The sequence below is a fragment of the Muntiacus reevesi genome, chromosome 2 (genome assembly GCF_963930625.1).
Source record: "Muntiacus reevesi chromosome 2, mMunRee1.1, whole genome shotgun sequence".
Lineage (NCBI taxonomy): Eukaryota > Metazoa > Chordata > Mammalia > Artiodactyla > Cervidae > Muntiacus > Muntiacus reevesi.
Genome location: NC_089250.1, coordinates 114,876,252 through 114,893,933, shown reverse-complemented (window position 1 = coordinate 114,893,933; position 17,682 = coordinate 114,876,252). Strand labels below are relative to the sequence as shown.

At 37.3% G+C, this 17,682-nt stretch overlaps 1 non-coding gene across 1 annotated transcript; it reads right to left on the bottom strand.

Annotated features, from left to right (window-relative positions):
• Positions 1-17,123: 17,123 nt before the first annotated feature.
• Positions 17,124-17,230, bottom strand: LOC136162042 (U6 spliceosomal RNA). Its single transcript, XR_010661894.1, has one exon. It is a non-coding gene; the product is annotated as a U6 spliceosomal RNA (small nuclear RNA).
• Between the last annotated feature and the right edge of the window lie 452 nt (positions 17,231-17,682).

Here is a 17,682-nt window from a genome sequence, read left to right as displayed (position 1 = left end):
TCTTGAGTGTTTGTCAACACTCAAGAGTATTAGTCACATGGTGAAGCTTTGTGGCTCTGGGCTAGGGGGTGGTCTTGTATGAAGAGTCCCCAATCAGAGCTTGGCATAAGAGGAAGAAGGTAGAAAATGGGATAAGAAAGAAAATGAAAGGTGTTCAACCTTTGTCTGGGGAGAGAGCTCTCAGGAGGATTCAGCTGGTGATCAGGGTGCAAGGGAAGAGGCTCCCATCTCCACCAGGAGATGACTCCCAGATACAGCAGATGCCCACTGGGACTAGGGCAAGGCTGTCGTCTTCAGGCAGACACTTATGCTGAGTTTAAATCTTAGTCTTAGAGTTTCTTGCTAATGGCAGCAAGACTTATTTTAGACCCACCCAAAGGATGGAGTCCTCTGTCCATTTGATTTCCCAGGCAAGAATACTGGAGTGGGTTGTTATTTCCTTCCCCAGGAGATCTTCCCAACCCAGGAATGAAGCCCGCATCTCCTGGATTGACAGAGAAGCCTGGTGGGCTACACAGTCCATGGGGTAGTAAACAGTGAAAACAAAGGATGGGGTGGAGATGGCTCCTGTTCTGGCATACTTTTAAGTAGCTAGATGAGATCCTGTTTTGGTTGAAGTATTCTAGGTTTTCCTATTGATCTGTTTCTTCAGTTCAGTTCAGTCGCTCAGTTGTGTCCGACTCTTTGCGACCCCATGAATCACAGCACGCCAGGCCTCCCTGTCCATCACAAACTCCCGGAGTTTACTCAAACTCATGTCCATCGAGTCAGTGATGCCATCCTGCCATCTCATCCTCTGTCGTCCCCTTCTCCTCCTGTCCCCAATCCCTCCCAGCATCAGGGTCTTTTCCAATGAGTCAACTCTTCACATGAGGTGGCCAAAATATTGGAGTTTCAGCTTCAGCATCAGTCCTTCCAATGAACACCCAGGACTTATCTCCTTCAGGATGGACTGGTTGGATCTCCTTGCAGTCCAAGGGACTCTCAAGGGTCTTCTCCAACACCACAGTTCAAAAGCATCAATTTTTCGGCACTCAGCTTTCTTCACAGTCTAACTCTCACATCAACACATGACCACTGGAAAAACCATAGCCTTGACCGGACGGACCTTTATTGGCAAAGTAATGTCTCTGCTTTTTAATATGCTATCTAGCTTGGTCATAACTTTCCTTCCAAGGATCTGGTTCTTAGTGGAAGGCAAAGAGGAGGAAGAAGTGAAAGAATGGAGAGACATAAAGGATCTAAATATAAGTAAACTATAGGTTTCTGCTTCTTTTTGTTTTACTCACTAGTTTGTTGTAGTTTTTTAAATTCCACATGTAAGTGGCATCATGCAATTAAATAGATGTTTTGACTGAATCTTGAATAGCCAAGTATTAAGTTCACTGTTCAGCTGAAGTTAAAGTTTAACTTCTGAGACATAGCAATTTTTAAAACATCACTTTTATTAAAATTTTGGTTTAATATTATGATGCTGGAGCAGTGATTTTTCAGTATTTTTAAATGCTTGGAACTTTTGTGGTCACTGTGCCACACAATTGTAGTACTGTATAAATGTTTATTTTCAGCTAAAATAGAGAAAGAAGATACTTTTCGGTACTTTTTCCCCCTAATGTGTTTTTTTCTTTAAGCTCTCTATTATTTATTTGTGTTTGATACTTCTGGATACCTAATTTTTCTCCAATTCAGTTTTCTGCTCTGTAGATGCTATATTTTTAATTTTGTTTGGATTGAAGAAGATTTATCCTGGATATAGCTGTATATATTTTTGGGACATAACAGCTTTATTGAGATAAAATTCACAAACAATCACCCATTTAAAATTTATAATTCATTGGTTCTTAGTACATTCACTGGTTTGTACAACCATCACCACAATCAGTTTTAGAACATTTTCATCACCCCAAGAAGAAACTGTCTGGTTTAGAGGTCATGACACCCAGATCCTTCCCCTCAGCTCTAGGCAACTACTAATCTGATTTTTATGTATAACCTCAGAAAACACAGCATCTGACCCACCATCAGTACAGTTAAGAATAACCGTTGGGTTAGGGTGATGATAGTCTGTGCCTCCGGTCTTCTGTGTCCCCTCTGGCAACTCTGAAGTAATTTGTATGGTTACAATACGACCATCCAATCCTAATCATTTTGATACTAGTTGCTAATTGTTATCCAAATCAAACTTTGCATTGGAGTTTGTGAAATTCATTGTTAATTCTATTTTCCTTTTACATTTATGTCCAGCATTCTTCTGAAAAGTTTTTCATAATCATTGAGAATCATTGGGTTACCCCCAAATGTAATTCTTCCTTAAAAGAGATAAATGTTTCTTTTCCCTTAATTACTAGCCTTGAAAGTAAGGAATTCAAGTAGCTATGAATAATGACACTCTTTCCTAAATTTCTTTTAATTGATTATCATTATGGACTCATGGTATTTCTTTGATTTCATAGTGTCTTTCAATCCATTACAGTTATTTTTTATTATCATCACCTTGGTAAGTGAGTAAGCTCCTTTATTCTTTATGTATGGTATTGCCACTACTCAGGCCCTGCATAATTTATATTATTCACTAGTCCGCAGATGAAGAAACTGAGGCACTAAGAGAGGGGTTTTGCCTCATTTTAAACAGTCGGTAAGTGACAGAGCTGACCTGGACTGGGCCTTTGTTGGGCCTCAAAGTCAGTGCTGCTGATGTGCCCGGTCATGGCCAACTCTTTGCGACCCCATGGACTGTAGCCTGCCAGATTCCTCTGTCCATGGAATTTTCCAGGCAAGAATACTGCAGTGGGTTGCCATTTCCTTCTCCATCAAAGTCAGTACTTTCTGTCAATTCACTATTTGGATTCTAGATAGGGACAAGAAAATTGAAAATAATCTTTTTAAAAAACATCTGAAACAATTGTTTGTATAGCTCAATGTTCATAAAGAATTAGACTTTTTAAGTATATGTTTTACTTTTTATTGTGGTAAGATGCACATAACATAAAATTTACCGTTTTACCATTTTAAAGTGTATAGTTCAGTGGCAGTAAATAAAGTCAGCCATCACTGTACTTGATATGCAGTCATCCTCACTGTCTGGTTCCAAGATGTCTTTATCAAAGCTGGAGACTACACACCCTTTAAGTAATCAATCCTCATTCCTCCCTCCTCCCAACCCCTACCAACCACTAAGTAGGTTTCTATGAATTTACCAGTTCTGGAAACTTCAAATAAATGCAATATATGGCCTGGCTTCTGTCACCTCCATAATGTTTTCAAAGTTCATCTAAGTTGTACCATATATCAGTACATTGTTTGTCACTGAATAATAACTTACTGTATTATATGTACCACACTTATTCATTTGTCAATTCATGGACACTAGGGTGGTTTCTGCCTTTGGGCTATTGTGAATAATGTTGCTATCAATGTGTGTATTCAAACTTTTATGTGGACACGTGTTTTCAGTTCTTTTGAGTATATACTTCAGAGTGAATCATACAGTAATTCTATGTTGAAGTTTTTGAGGAACCTCCAAGCTACTTTCCACTGTAGCTACACCATTTTACATTCCTACCTACAATGTATCATCCCCACTTACACTTGATATTTACCATTTTCTTTTTTTGTGTGTGGCTATCCTAATGGGTGTGAGGTCGTATGTCATTGTGGTTTGGTTTGTATTTCCCTAATTACTTAATAACTAAGCATCTTTACATGTGCTTGTTGATCATATTTACGTCTTTGGAGAGACGTTCATTCAAGTCCGTTGCCTGTTTTTATTTTGTTTTTGGTTTTTTTTAAATTGAGTTTTAAGTTTTTTCTTTTTTTTAGAAAAATATATTTTCTGGATTCTAGACCCTTATTGGTTGTATAATTTGCAAATATTTTCTCTCATTCTCTCACTCTCCTGATAGTGTCTTTTAATCCTCCAAAGATTTCATTTTCAAAAAGTCCAGTTCATCTATTTTTTCTTTTGTTACTTGTGCTTTTGATGTCATATCTAAGAAATTACTGCCAAATCCAAGGTCATAAAGGCTTACACCTGTGGTTTCTTTGAAAAGTTTCATAATTTTAACTTTATTTGGGTCTTTAATCCATTTCAAGTTAATTTTATATATAATATGACGTAAAAGTCCAACTTCCTTCTTTTGCATCTGCCTATTTCGTTATCCCAGCACCATTCATTGAAGAGACTGTTCTTTCTCCACTGAAAGGTCTTGGCACTCTGTTGAAATCAATTAAGATAATGTGTATGTATGGGTTTACATTCGTTGTGATCTCTCCATGCTATTCAATCAATCCATGTTACTGTTTTCGTCCCAGTAATACCCTCTTTTGACTATTGTAGCTTAGTAATTTTTACAAGTTTTGAAATTGAAAAGTGTGAGCCCTCCAACTTTGTTCTTTTTCAATGTTTTGGCTATTAGGCCCCCTTGAAATTGCATATGAATTTTAGGATTGTATTTTTCATTTTTGTAAGGGAGGACATTGGGATTTTGATGGGGATTTAATTGAATCCTTAGACAGGTTTGGGATATATGGTCATCTTAACCAAGTGTTAAGTCTTCCAATTCATAAACACAAGATGTTTTTCTATTTAAGTTTTCTTCATTTCTGTCAAAAATGTTTTGTATTTTTCAGCACACAGGTCTTGCTCCTTCTTGGTTATATTTATTCCTAAGTGTTATTAATGCTATTATAAATGGAATTATTTTATTAATCTGCCTTTTACATTGTTCATTACTTATGTATTGAAACACAATTGGTTTTGTTTATTGGTCTTAGATCCTGAAACTTTGTTGAATTTATTTATTAGCTCTAGTAGTTTTTTCTTTTTGTGATTGCTTAGAATTTTTTATACACAAGATCATGTCATTTACAAAGAGAGAATTTTACTTCTTCCTTTCCAATTTGTGTACCTTTTTATTCTTTTCCTGTTCCCTCAATTGCTCTGGCCAGAACTTTCAGTATAATATTGAATAGAAGTGTTGAAAGCAGGTATCCTGTTATGTTCCTGATTTTAGGGGAAAAGCTTTCCATCTTTCACAAGTAAGTATTATGTGACTGGGGTGTTTTATAGTTTTTTTTTTTTTTTTATCAGTTGAAGAAATTCCATGTATTCATGATGTGCTAAATGTTTTTTATCATGCTATGATCCTTTTTATGTTTTTCTAGGGCCAATTTACTAGGAATTTGTTAAGGATATTTGTATCCATATTCAAAACAGATACTGGTCTATAGTTTTCTTGTGTTGTCCTTAGCTTTGGTATCAGTTTAATACTGGTTCCATAGAATAAGTAAGGAAGCATTCCTTTCTCTTTTGTTCTTGGAAGACTTTATGAAGGATTGGTATTAATTATTCTTTAATTGGTAGAATTTTTTTAATTGATAGAATTCACTCATAAAACCTTCTAGACTTATACTTTTCTTTTTGGAAGCTATTGATTATTAATTCATTCTCTTTACTTCCAGTATTTGTTTCTTTTTGAATCAGTTTTTATAGTTTGTCTTTCTAGGAGTCTGTTCGTTTCACCTAAGTTATCTAATTTGGCGTAGAGTTAACATACAATCCTTATAATCCTTTATGAGGTTCATATATCTTTTTGAGTTAGTGTATTAACTTTCTTTGATAAATACCCAAAAGTGGAATTGCTTGATCATATAGTTTTGCTTTATTTTTTTGAGGAACCCTGTACTATTTTTCATAGTGGCCACACCAATTTACAGTTCCCAAAAGAGTGTACTAGGGACTCATTTTCTTTACATCCTCATCAATGCTTGCTATTTCTTGTGTTTTTTGATAAAAGTCATTCTAGTGGGTATGAAGTGTTATCTCTGTGGTTTTCTTTCGCATTCCATGATGGTTAGTAATGTTGAGCACCTTTTCATGTTAGCCGTCTGTGTGTCCTTGAAAAAATGTCTATTTGGATCCTCTGCCTATTGAAAAATTGTTTTTTGATATTGAATTGTATGAATTCTTAGCAGATATATGATTTTTCAAATATTCTTTCCCATTTGGTATGTTGCCTTTTCATTTTGTTGGTGGTTTCTTTTGCCTGGCAGAGGCTTTTTGGTTTGATGTAGTCTCACTTGTTTATTTCTGGTCTTGCTGCCTTTGGTTTGATGTCAAATTTAAAAAATAATCACTAAGAATGATGTCAAAGAGCTTACCACCTATGTTCTCTTCTAGGAGTTTTATGATTTAGGGTCTTTAATAATTTTGAGTTAATTTTTGTGAGTGTTATAAGATAGTGGTTTCATTCTTTTGCATGTGGTTATCTAGTTTTTCCCAACACCATTTATTGAAGACACTGTCCTTTCAAAGAAATACGTTAATAAATAATACTCTGGTTTAGAATAATGCCTCCTTAATTTTATTTATTTACAGAAACTGCTTCTACATAGCTCTATTTTCTCCCTCCTCTTTTGTGCTATCATTGTCATAGAAATAATATTTTCAAATTTTTATGCCCATTAACACAGGTTTTTAATTGTTGCTTTTAAATAATATAGAAGAAAAAGTTGCAAACAAAAAATATATAATTATGGGTATCAATGTTCTTTATTTCTTCATGGGAATTCAAATTACTGTCCAGTTTCATTTCTGCCTGAAGAATTCTCTTTAGTATTTCTTGCAGAGCAAGTCTGCTAGCAATGAATTCTGTTAGCTTTGTTTTAATTTCTCATTGACTTCTGAAGGATGGATTTGTTGGATATAGGGTTATTATCAGTGTTTTCTTTCAGCACTTTGACTACATAATCCCACTGTGTTCTAGATTCCAAGGCTTCTGATGAGGAATTAGCTGTTAATTTCATTGAGCATCCCTTGTATGTGATAAGTTGCTTCTCTTGCTGCTCCCAAAATTCAGTCCTTATCTTTGGATAGATTGATTATGATTTCCCTCAATATGCATCTCTTTGAGGTTATCCTACCTGGAGTACATTGGGGCTTCTTGGATTTGTGGTTTAATATTTTCTATAAAATTTGGGAAGTTTGGGACCATTATTTCTTCAAATATTATTTTAGCATCTTTTTCTTTCTGTGACTTCTTTATGCACATGTTGGTATAATTGATGGTGTTCTATTTGTCTTTCAGGCTTTGTTATTTTACATTTTTTTTCTTTATCTCAGAGTGAATAATGTCAATTGACCTATCTCCATAATATTGATTTATTCTTCTGCCAGCTCAACTCTGCTATTGCATTCCTCATAGGAATTTTTCATTCTAGTCACTATTTTTCAACTCCAGAATTTCTATGTTTTCTTTAGTTTTTATGGTTTATTTTAGCTCTTGAGCATATTTAAAATAGCTGATTTAAGGTTTTGTCTAATAATTCCCATGCTTGACTTTTCCTTAGGGACAATTTCTAATAATCCTTTCTTTTTCTGAATATGAGTCATATTTTCTTGTTTCTTTGTATACCTTCCAATTTTTTGAAAATTGAGTATTTCAAAACATATATATTGACAATTCTGGAAAACAGATTCTACTGTCTCCTTGGAATTTATTATTGCGATTTGTTGTTCTTGTTATTATTTGTTTTAGTAACTTTTGTATTTAAAATTAAATTTTACAAATTAAAATTTGTATTTAGTAACTTTTCTGAATTTATTTTATAATGTCTGTATGGTTTGTCGTATGTGGTCATTGAAGTCTGCTTGGGTTGCTTAGTCAGCCTTTGATTTGACAGAGGTTTCCTTAGATGTTTGAAACCAATAAATCTTCCAGACTTTGTCGTGGCATACATTCAATGCTTAGGTATGTAGTTTACAGCTTTGTTTTAACCTTCACTTTCTGATTGTGTTGAGCCTCCTCCAGTTCAGCCAGAGATGAGAGCTTAGGGTCTTTCTGGGTCTTTCTTAACTGTGTATATAGCCTTAGGCATGCAACCCATCAAACATGTAGCCTTCTCAATTTCTAGCAATATCCCAGAACTTTTAATAATCCCCTACAGAATCTCATTCTTGGGCTTTTTGACTTAAGTTTTTGGTCATCTTGTTCTTTGTCCCTGTCATTATCACTGTATCAGTCAGTCATGATGTTAAAAAAAGTTGGTGCTGATTTTTTGTTTGCAATAGGTGAACTTCAAGTCATGTCAAATATAGTTTTTCAAGTGGAATTTTCCATGGAGCTTCCAGGCAAGTCAAATAATGACTATTTGCTGGGAATTGGCCTTTAGATAAGTTCCATCCTGATTCTGTCTTTTTTTTTTGGCTAATAGGTTATTGATTTTCACTATGGTTTCAACATGAAAGCTCTGTTGGTTTTCAAGACTACCATAGATTTGGGGGTAGGGGAATGGGAATAGAGAAAGGTAAGTAGCTACAAGGTTCATGCTATTCCTGAGATTCAGCTATTTTTCTTGAATGAATATTCCCTGAATTTTTGCCAGTCTTTGGTTAATTTTAAGAGTTCTGAAAAAGTTGGTTTTGACAGTTTATACCAGTATTATTACTATTTTTATAGAGAAGAGGAGTTTTGGAAATCTTTATTTTTAGAGATCTTTATTTTTGGAGATCATTATTTTACCTTTATTTTAAAATTGTTTATTTAAAAAACAATTGTTTACTTTTGTTCTTAGGCATCCTAGTGAGATAAGGCCAAATGGTACATTTCTTTCTAACATTAAATGAAATCTATAATCATCTATCATGTAAATGATATGAGATGTAAGCCTTTGAATTTTGTGTATAAATGTTTTCTGGATTTTAACATTTGTCTTTGAAGCAGTTTTCCACTGCTTATAAAATTGTAAGTTGACAGTTTTTTCTCTTTCAGTATTTTAAGGATGATTTCTTGCTCTCTTCTCATTTGCTTTGTTTTTGATAAGAGATCTAATATCACCCTTAGCTGTTTTTATGTAATATGTCTATTTTCTCTGATTTTGACATTTTATTTTTATTGCTGGTTTTGAAGAATTTGATTTTGATGTGCCTTGGTATACTTTCCTTCATGTTTTGTATACCTTTGGTTTATTTGAGTTTCTTGGCTTAGGTTTTTATTAAATTTGAAAAAAAATTTTAGTCTTTATTTCTTAAGGATTTTTTCACTATCTTCTCTCTAGGGTGAACTGAGCTCACTGATGTAGTTCCATTCTTTTTGTTTTTTTGCCTTTCCATGTTTCATTTTTGAAAATTTCTGTTGCTAAAGATTTTTTTTTTTCTCGGCAATACCTACTGTTAATCCTGTCTAGTATATTTAGCATTTATATTTATTATTTTTAAAATATCACCCATCCTCTACTTAATATGTTCATTCTTTCCTCTAGCTTCTAAAATGTACAGGAGACAATTAGAATGATTGCATTAATGTTTCAGGTTACTAATTCTGTCATTGCATTGGGGCAATTTTGATTTATTTTTTCCTTATTATAGGTTATTTTTCTTCTTTGGTAATTTTTTATGTGAATTTTGTTTTCTTGAATGTTGAGCATTTTTATTCCTACAGTAAATATTTTCTAGCTTTTTTCCTAGGTGCAATTAAGTTACTTGGAAATAGTTTGATATCTTTTCAGGTCTTAGTTTTAAGAAGCTTTGTGAAGTGGGACCAAGGGAGCATTCAGTCTTGGGCTAATTTTGCTCTGCAACTAAGGCTATAGTCTCGAATGTATGCTACCCAATGCTAGTAGAGTTATGAGGATTCCCACTTTGGCTGTGGGAAGATCAATTATTTTATTGTATTTTTGAAACCACTTTATTTTTTCCAATGAAAATATTATTTTTAAAAATTATTTATTTTATTTTTAAATTTTATTGGAGTATAGCTGATTTACAATTTGTGTTAATTTTAGGTGTACAGTCAGGTGATTCGGTTTTACATATACATATATTCATTCTTTTTCAGATTCTTTTCACATATAGTAAAACCACTTTATTGATGTGTGATTGACAGGAAGAGAAATTTTTCCTGAGTCTTTTTGAGCCATGCTGTCTAATCATTTCACAGGGTTCTTTCTTTTTGTGTCATTTCCTCATACACAGGCATTTATTACCCAGCTGAAGACTCAAAAAGGATCCTCTGTAGGTTTCTCTGTGCTTTCAGTTCCTTTTCCTTCAGTCAAGCAGACACCAGGCTTCATATACATCCCCCTCCCTCACCGTAGCAGAGAATACTTTCTCCCTCATTCCTCAGTGATTACTGTCCCTTGTTGCTCAGCGATCACTGTCTTGAAAGTATTGTTTCAGGTATTTTGTCCTGGTTTTGTTTCATGTGCAGGGCCTGTCCCTTTCACACCATTCTGGCTTGAAGCCAAAGATCAAACTCTAGAGACTTTTTCTCATGAAAAACTGTTCCTTTGCTATCATCTTAATTTTATGAAGTTTAGTGTGACTATTTTCTGGGAACTTTAGGGGTCCTGAATGTACCTAATGACTTATATCTCTTATCCTGTTTGAAACCAGGCATAATGGGCCAAATGCCCCTTATGAGTCAAAGAATCGACTTCACAGATGTTAATTTCATCAGACAGTGCCCTTTGGACACTGGGCCAAAACAGTGTTTCATTCCTACCAGTTAGTCTCAAGAAAAGCAGTCGAGGAGCTGCAGTTTTGTCTGTGTCAGGTGGAGAGCCTGGTCTATTGGCTTCTCAGAGGGGAGACAGAAGCACATAGGGTCTTTGGTTGGTTTGGATGGCTGAGACATTCAGGAGCAAGAGCTCTAAGACCCAGGTGGGCCTGGGGCCTTTATACCAGACCCACTCATCCTTCTCTTGGAAGAAGCAAGAGAGGAGGGTGGTGCAGAGGTAACCTGGCTATTCTGCCACATCATTCCACCTGGGAAATGATACCATATTAGTCTTGTTTTCACTGAAATAACTTAAAACCCAAATTCAGCTGGCTTCAAGGATCAGATAACTAATCATCTCCACAAGAAGTGCAGAGGATGGCAGGCCCCAAGCATGACAGATCAGTCAAGACCCTGTCTTGGCTCTGTCATTCTCTTCTATTGGCTTCATCCTCAGATTTCTCCCAGCTTGACTACAGTAAATAAATCCAGGTGTTATATTCAGACACAGCCGCATCTTGTGTAGGAATTAGGGAGACTCCATCTTTCTGGGTGGTGTTATATTCGTAGAAACTGTTTAGCAAACTTCTTTTACTATCTCATGTGATTGCACTATGTATATATCATCTCCAATCTCATTTGCAACAAAGATGAGTAGTTATCACCCAAAGTACTTACACACCATTGATTCATTCACTGATTCATCGGTTTAGATTCTTTTATTCTCAATCTATATAAAAAAGACATCACTAGTTACAGGGCAGGGCCAGGGTGAGGCAAATGTGATAAAAGTTTAAGTGCAAGCTCTGTGATTACAGGAACCTTAGAATGCCTGACTCTTAAATTTTGCCTCCTCGTCCTGCCCCTGCTAGTTACTGTAGGAAATAAAAATAAAGTATTACTTTTTCCCTGATGGATCTTTTGTGTCATTGATAACCATAACTGTGTGCACATATTTGGGGCAGTGTGTTTGAAGCAATTAATTGGCACAAATAGGACCAAAGAAATTAGAGGAGGGAGTTATTTTTTTAATTTAATTTGTTTTTAAATTAAAGGATAATTGCTTTACAGAATTTTGTTGTTCTCTGTCAAATCTCAAGATGAATCAGCCATAGGTATACATATGTCCCCTCCCTCTTGAACCTGAGGAGGGAGTTATTTGAGCAAGCTTTATGAGAGGGAGAACCTTGAAAATAACCTTAAGGGAAAGATAAGTTTTGAGCATGTGAAACCCATGGGGATGTGAAGTGAAGTGAAGTGAAAGTCACTCAGTCGTGTCTGACTCTTTGCAACCCCGTGAACTGTACAGTCCATGGAGTTCTCCAGGTCAGAATACAGGAATGGTTAGCCTTTCCCTTCTCCAGGGTATCCTCCCAACCCAGGGATTGAACCCAGGTCTCCTGCATTGCAGGTGTATTCTTTACCAACTGATCCACAAGGGAAGCCCATGGGGATGTGAAGGAACTAGCCAAAGAGAGGGCTAGAGGGACTATTAAGAGCCAGATCACGGAGGCCATGGATGCCAGCCCCCAAGGTCTGGACTTGAGATACTGGAGTGATGTATGGAGAGACCCACAATGGTTCTTGAGGGCTTTTTACAGTTTTCACGAAGTATGTGGATGTGACATTCAGATCATATGGTTAAGGCATGAATTTTGGTAGAGAAGGGAAAGATATTGTAAAGCTATGCTTTGGAGAAATTTTGTGATGAAGAGAAAGTGCTTGAGAATTTTGCAAGATTGAGAAGGGATTCTCCTTTGGGTAGAAAAAAGTTTCATGATTTTGGCAGTAGGCAAGAGGCAGTTGAGTCAACTTGTTTGCAAGTTGAGAGGCAAAGGCTGGAAGTGTGGTTCAGGAGACTTAGAACAGGGTTCCTGGAGAAGGAGAATTAAGTGTGGAACAAAATTACAGACGAAGGAAAGCACTTTGGGAGTTACTCTTTTTCTCTCGTCCACGGGTGGGAAGTAGATGTTCTGAGTGAAGGGGAAGAACATTTGGGATAGTGGTGCATTCTAGAATTTGTAGTATGGACTTCGAGTCCTCTTGGTAAAGAAGGAAAGGAGGACAGAGTTTGGTTACATACTTGAGTGAGGATGAATTTTAAAATATCTGCTGGGGGAATGGGTGAATAAAATGATTGTTTTTATGACTGTGCACCCACTTTAAATATATTCATTCTGAAAACACGTTATGGATACGTACTCTGCCTCACTTTCCTTCTCTGTGTAATGAGTAATGATGCCTGCCTCTTACAGTTGTAAAGATTACATGACTTAATTCATATAAAGCTTTTGTAGTACTACCTAGCATTTAGTAGGCACTCAAGTAGTGAAGTTGTTACCACTACCATGTTATTTTATGCTAGGTACTCTGCTAGGTAAGTAGAGACCTCATCAGCATTCTTAAATCACATTCTCCAATAGCCCGTTACAAACTCAGAGGTAGGGCAGTCAGTGGATAATGGAGGTGCCCTAGAGGTGACAGCTGGTAGATTTAACAAGACCGTGGAGTCTAGAGTCCAACAAGAGCAGCAGTGGAGTGTGTGGCTCCCAGGCTCACTGTCAGCTGGGTGGAGGTGAGTAGCCTTGTGGCTCTAGGGGAGGAGGTGAGTAGCCTTGTTCAAGCAGATTCCTGGGCAGGCACAGAACAATGATAGGAGAGGGATGGGGAGACAAGAGCCAATATCATAGCTCATGGTAGAGGATTTTGCAAAGATTTGGCCCAGCCAAGGAGTCAGTGTTAAGGAAGGATTCTGACCCTACCAAGGAGCTTGACTGTAAATCAGAAGCAGGGCCAGTGCCCACTGTCCAGCCTAAACACACACTCTAAGGATGGGGGCAAGAGAGAAGTGAGTTTGTGAGTGGGTGGTAAGGGGTAAGGCGCGAAGTTAGTGAAGGAGAGAAGTGGACTGAGTGCTTCTTAATGTTGAAGGCTCTACTGTGAGTTTACAGGATTGCTGATGTGAGCTAGTGTTTGAAAGGAAGTTTCGGAAAGTAAGTTCGGAGCTGTTTACCTAATGTGTTGAAGCTGGCCTTGTTGCCCAGTTCTGTGTGACATGTTTAAATTACTGAATATACTTACATATGCTCAGAGCATTACAAAAAGTTACATCTGAAACAGACTTGACTTCATTTTCCTAGAAGCTCATCCTCCTCCTCACCTTTTGTTGTTATGCAGTCACTCTCTGTCATGCCTGACTCTTTGTGACTGCATGAAATGCAATACGCCAGGCTTCCCTGTCCTTCACCATCCCCTGGAACTTGCTCAAACTCATGTCCGTTGAGTCAGGAATGCCATCCAACCATCTTATCCCCTGTCATCCGCTTCTCCTCCTGCCTTCAATCTTTCCCAGCATCAGGGTCTTTTCTAATGAGTCAGCTCTTTGCATCAGGTAGCCAAAGTATTAGAGTTTCGGCCTCAGCATCAGTCCCTCCAATGAATATTCAGTATTTATTTCCTTTAGGTTGGATCAGTTTGATCTCCTTTCAGTCCAAGTGCCTCTCAAGAGTCTTCTCCAATACCACAGTTCAAAAGCATCAGTTCTTTGGTGCTCAGCTTTCTTTATGGTCCAATTCTCACATCCATACATGACTCTCCATACTAACCTCTGCAGTATCATAAATGGCTTCATTACTGTTCAGGTGCCAAATTTATGATGGAAGAGTCCTCCTTGACCTTCTTATGGTTATCTTTCATCCAGCACAGGGAGCCTGATACTCCTCTTTCTCTCATGTCCCAAAGCCATGTGATAGGTTCCGTAGCTTGTCACCTCCCTGGTGTCACTGTCATCAGTCTTTCATCAAGTTAAAAAACATTGCTTGCTTAACACACTATTCAGAATCACGTGCCAGCTCCCTTCAGATAAAAAATGGTAAGAGGTTATCCCAACTGTGGTCAATGGCCTCCCTCCCTTTACCTAACTTTCCTTATTTCAACCAAGCTCCTCTTGTTGGCTCCCCTCTGAGGACTTAGCAAATCCCACCATAGACTTTTGTGAGAGGTGCTCAGAGCCTTGCAAAGCGCTCTGCACATGGTGAGAAAGAGCATGGACAAGAAAGTAAATAATGATGGAACTGTAGACAACCAGTTGGGTAGTTAGTGCTATGAACTGTTTACGTGAATAGAAGTCACTTAGAGATCAAAACAAAACAAAACTTAGAGGTCAAAACAAAACAAGACACACACAAAAAACAAAGAAAAAAGTATAGAACTGATTGTGGATGAGCAGTAGAAATGTGAGCAGAGAAATGAAGGTGAGAATGCCTGCAGGATGCCTGAGAAATAGTAGATCTATTCAGTGATGAAGTAGGAGGGAAGTTTGGGAAAGTTGGTCTGGACCAGTTTATGAAGCTTATTAAGGTCAAAGCTAAGACATTTAGGGTGAGAGTGGGAATGGATATGAGATATGTACATTGAAAACTTTATTGGGAATGGGGGATGAGAAAGTGGTGCTATTTTGCAAAGAGATGTTTTTGAGATGCTTAATTTAAGTTGTAGTTAGCATGATTTTGGCTTAGAATACTGTTGTCTTAGCCTAGGCTTCAGGTAATGAAGGCTGGAATCTGGGTTGTGGTAGTAGAAATTCATCAGTGAACGTTCTTTGGCAAAGAACCCCCTGCCAATGCAGGAAACTTAAGAGATGTGGGGTCAATTCCTGGATCAGGAAGATCCCTGGAGAAAGGCATGGCAACCCACTCCACTATTATTGCCTGGAGAATCCCACTGACAGAGGAGCTCAGCGGGCTACAGTCCAAGGGGTCATGAAGAACTGGACACGACTGAAGTGACAGCATGCATGCATGCACTATATGCTAAGAACTGTTCTAGATACTCAAGGGAAAGGCATTGTATCAGATGTGATTCCTTCTCTCAAGTCACTCACAGATTAGTGGGGGAAGGTAAAAAATAATAAGTGTTAGCTATGACAAATTCCATAAGCAAACTTGGAAGCTGACTGTAGGAAGAACCCTGGCCTAGAATAATGGTGGGGCCATTGAGGACTTAGAGGGATTATGCAGGAGAAGCAGATCAGGGGCAGGAAGGGATGCCTGGCAGCTGGTTGTGTAGCAAGGTGTAAGGGAGAAGCTCAAAGCCTCTCTGCTGCTGCCCCCACTGACCCAGAGAATGGGATGGCAGGGGTCCCCTTGTTTGGGGATACTGGAACTAACATTACTGATACATTTTTCACAAGATCAGTGACTGAGACATATAATTAATAAATATGAGATGATAACCTAGTTCCAAAGTGCCATCCCCATTAAAAATATTCAAGTATAGACCATTTGGGCAAACTCCGGGAGATAGTAAGGGACAGGGAGGCCTGGCATGCTGCAGTCCATGGGGTCGCAAAGAGGGGAACACAGCTTATCAACTGAACAATAACAATAGACCACTGAAAACAGAAATAAAAAGCACAAATTTTGAAAGTTTTTTGAAATTTATTTAAACCCAGAAATCACGTATTAATGATACATTGAATCAAATTTGTTTCTAATTGTGTATTGTTAGTAGCTCAGTCCTGTCCAACTCTTTGCAACCCTGTGGACTGTAGCCTGCCAGGCTTCCCTTAAATTTGTAACTATTACTACTACCACTAGATGTCACAAAGATTCAGTTTTTAAAGGTCCTGCACCTCTTGTGGCTGTGGCTATGAAACATTCCTTTTTTGTACAGAAATAAGAGTTTCTAGTATTAACAAGTATAATGAAATACTACTTTAAAAATTTTTAATTATTATGAAACACCCCAAATATACACAAGAGTACACAGAATAATTGGAGAAGGAAATTGCAACCCACTCCATTATTCTTGATGGGAAAATCCCATGAACAGTTCATGGGGTCGCAAAGAGTCGGACAAGACTGAAGTGACTTAGCACGCACAGCACACAGAATAATACAAGCAGTATCTTTTACCCCTACTCAGATCTAACAAATATTAACTTTTCATCATATATTTGACATTTCTCTCATTTCTTACCCACAGATAACCATTCCCTTGAGATCAGTAGATGTACTACCCAGGCCTACATCCCTGATGTTTTCATGTAAATGCTTATTGATTTATTCAAAAGTAGCATCGATATTTTGGGGTGAGATTGAAACTGAATGTTAAATGGTATCAAACTATAATAGGTGTCATTCTGCACATTGCTTTTTTTCATTCCTGTTATATTTTCAAGATTTATTTCTGCTAATTCATGAATACACTTCATCTATTTTAACTGTTGTACAATGTACCATTGTACCCATTCTTCTATTGGCAGCTGTTTAGACTGTTTTAAATGCTTTATTTGTAATATACATCTTTGTATGTATCTCTGTGGAAATGTATGGAAACTTGAGGAAATCTGATTGTCTTCATACCATCCCTTGACACTTAGTGACACTCTATCCTACATCCCTTTCCAGAGAATCTATCAACTAGGGCCCATGTCCCTAGTATTCTGACACTATGTCCTAAAGGACACTATGTCCTGTGAAACAAGTGAAAACTAATATGTGAGAGCTTCTCTGGTGCAGTCATTCTGAAACTCAAGCATGCATCAGAATATTTGTGAAGTCTTTGAATGCACCCCTAGAAAGGCAGTAAGTCTGGGTTAGGGTTGGAGAATTTGCATTTCTTCTTTTTTAAAATATGGAACGCTTCACAAATTTGCGTGTCATCCTTGCACAGGGGCCATGCTAATCTTCTCTGTATCATTCCAATTTTATTATATGTGCTGCCGAAGCGAGCATGAATTTGCATTTCTATTAAGCTACCAGGTGTGGTGTTGCTCCAGCTCAGCAATCACATGTTGGAAAACTCTGGGAGACATGAGGCACCTTTGTGTGATCCTGGTCTCTATTCTCAAGCTTCTATATGATGGTAAATTGAGTCCCACAGCAGTCATGCGAGTGTTCTATACAGTCCTACTGGCAGGCTGTCGGGTTTCTTGTGTGTCATTCCCTTCCAATACTTGGTAATGTCACACTTAAATATTTTTGCCCATGACAGAACTGTAATGTACTAGCTTCTTTGTTAATCTGAATTTTTCCTGATGTTTAGTGAGGTTACAAATCTTTTCATATTTACCGAATAAAGGATTTGCTCTTCTGAGAATTGCTTGTTCATATTATTTATTTATATTTATTATTGATTTGCTTGTCTTTTTCTTATTGACTTTCTTAGTTCTTTGTATTGGGAAGTC